Raw genomic sequence first — 3029 nt, forward strand, 5'->3', positions numbered from 1 at the left:
GAGGCGGGACTAGGGAGGAGCGGAGCGGCGCGCTGGGAGGAGCGCGGGACGTGAGCTGCGGCCCGAATCGAGAGCCTGGGACGGGGACGAGTTTTCCCCCGGGCCTGGTGACCCAAGGCGTCTTAGTGGCGGAGTTGCAAGAGGTGGTTGTGCCCTTCCCGGTCCCCAGGGAAGGTCGTATATCTTAGTGTACTCGCGCCCTCCGCGCTTCTCTGGAGTCCCAGGGACCGGCGGGAGGGCACGCTCCCGGGGGGCGGCGGGTAGGGCGGTCACCAGACCTTTTTCCGCGCGCCCCACGCTCTGGGGTGGGGACAGAGGCGCCGTGTGCCCTCCCAGCAGTGCTGCGGAAAGCCGGGGAAGCTTCGGGGCTTCTTGGAACCGCGACTGTGGGTCCGATTGCTAGTAGCACGGCCCCGCCTCGCCCAGATTTCGCTTCAAGTTCACACACAAAGAGGGCAGTGACCCGTGGTGCGCACGCACACATTCCAGCTTAGAGATTTCCAAGAGGCTGCGGCAGGGTGGGCCCGGAACCTGGTTGTTGGGCGCTCGGCTGGGAGCCTGTGCACTCCGCCAGCAGAACCTGGTTTTCTTCTTTGCAGTCTTTATTAAAATTGGTTATTTTGCGGCACCGCCTCATTGGGAAGCGTGCTTGTACTATCTCCCCGCTCCCGCCTACCGCTAACCCTCAGTCCTAGCTGCTCATCTGGGGTTTTCCTTCTTGAGTGTCAAGCTTTTACTCCAGGTGTAACCGGAAGAGAGTTCTAGAGAAAAGCGCCGCTCTCCCGAAATCCACTCTGCGGGACATTCCCAATGCCCCTCCACCCCCTCCCCCTACATTTCCCACGTATCAAGCACCCACTAGGAGCCAGGCATTCGGCTAGAGCGCGGAGAGCTAGGAACCGTGTGAGGTCGACATCCTCTCTCTCTCTCTCTCTCTCTCTCTCTCTGCCCTACGGCCCAGGAGGTGGGGTGTCCCAGGCACAACCCAGATTCAAACGCGGTCACACTCCAAGTCCACGCCCTGTTCTTCCCAGTGCCCAGGTCCGTGCTCCCTCTGCAGTTTCTAGATTGCCTCCGCGCGGTGGCGCACGCCTGTAATCCCAGCGCTTTGGAGGCCGAGGCGGGAGGATCACTTGAGGTCAGGAGTTGGAGACCAGCCTGGGCAACATAGCTACCCCGTCTCTACAAAAAATCTAAAAATTAGCCAGGCATGGTGGCTCACGCGTGTCATCCTAGCTCCTCGGAAGCTGAGGTAGGGGGATCCCTTGAGCCCAGCAGTTCGAGTCTGCCGTGAGCTATGATTGCGCCATGGCACTCCAGCCTGGGCGACAGAGCGAGGCCTTGTCTCAAATTTAAAAAATAAAACAAAAAAATTTTTGAGACTGAGTTTCGTTCTTGTTGCCCAGGCTGGGGTGCAATGGAGCGATCTGTGCTCACCACAACCTCCGCCTCCCTGGTTCAAGCGATTCTCCTGCCTCAGCCTCCCGAGTAGCTGGGATTACAGGCATGCGCCACCACGCCCGGCTAATTTTGTATTTTTAGTAGAGATGGGGTTTCTCCATGTTGGTCAGGCTGGTCTCAAACTCCCGACATCAGGTGATTCGCCCGCCTCAGCTTCCCAAAGGGCTGGGATTACAGGCGTGAGCCACCGCGGCCAACCAAAAATAAAATTTTTTTAAAAAATTTGCCTTGTACCTTCTCTAGAGCCCTCCACATTTCTGCTATGGAAAATGATTACAATACAACCCGAGGATGTATTGAGAGAATTGCTGGAGGAGATAGGTTAGTTGAGGTGACAAGCCAGGGGCTTTTTGCAGGACCTTAACTCGCAGACAACAAGCCCAGGTAGCAAATCCAGCGTCGAGGGCCGATTGACTGAATGGGCACTGTCATCCGTCAAGTTATTTTAAATACGAGAGCGATTTAATTTATATTCATTCACCTCATGAAGCAGGGCGTTTGCCATTCCCTCCAAATATCCAGGCAGTCCCTTGCACCTAGAGGAGAACCCCTTCCTGAACCCTCCGCCTTTCTGATCTTGGAGGGAGGGAAGGCAGCTTCCACCAACCCGGCAGCACTGACCCGGCAGAAGCAGCCTGGGCCGGGGTTGGGGAGGAGAAGCCCCGCTCGCTTGCGCGCCGGATGGGTGGAATTTGGCACTGGCTCAAGCGGGTTATCCCAGTCTCAGCTGAAGCCGAAGTTATCAGTACACTTTTGGCCTTTTCGCTGGAAACCAGGTTAGCACACGTTGTTACCTCTGATTGTAACGTGAGAAACAGAGACGTCTCTTTCTCTACTGCCGTGTTTAGACAACAAAGGATGATCTTTACACGAGTTTTAAAAATAGAACCATGGAACCACTCCCCTCCCCACCCGCCTTGAGTGAGCTCATTAAAACCACACCTAATCTTCTGGGAACTGCATTATTAGTCTTACTTCCTACACACAAGTCTCCCAAATATAGCTGCATTTTAGGGAGCTGGTGAAATGGCTGGTCTAGCAGGGTTCTCTCTTGCTTCTGGCTTAATCCAGAGCAGGTTCATCTGTTGGGGTAAATTAGAAGGTTTTACTTGAAAACATATGTAAAGTTTTTAACAAGGAGGCCAAAAGGGAGAGAGCAACTGAAAAGAAAGAAAAAGTTTGTGGACTCCCTGTATGTATGTATGTATGTATCTATGTATATACGTATCTATGTATGTATGTATGTATGATGTATTTGAGACAGGTTCTGGATCTGTCGCCCTGGCTGGAGTGCAGTGGGGCGATCTCAGCTCACTGCAACCTCCACCTCCCTGGCTCAAGTGATCCTCCCACCTCAGCCTCCCAGATAGCTGGAACTACAGGCGCATGCCACCACACCCGGCTAATTTTTGTATTTTGGGTAGGGTTAGAGACGGGGTTTTGCCATGTTGCCCAGGCTGGTCTCAAATTTCTGAGCTCAAGCGATCTGCCCGCCTCAGCCTCCCAAAGTACTGGGATTACAGGCGTGAGCCACCTTGCCTGGACTCCTTGCATTTTTCTGGTCTGGC

Source organism: Gorilla gorilla, chromosome 8 (genome assembly GCF_029281585.2).
Source record: "Gorilla gorilla gorilla isolate KB3781 chromosome 8, NHGRI_mGorGor1-v2.1_pri, whole genome shotgun sequence".
Lineage (NCBI taxonomy): Eukaryota > Metazoa > Chordata > Mammalia > Primates > Hominidae > Gorilla > Gorilla gorilla.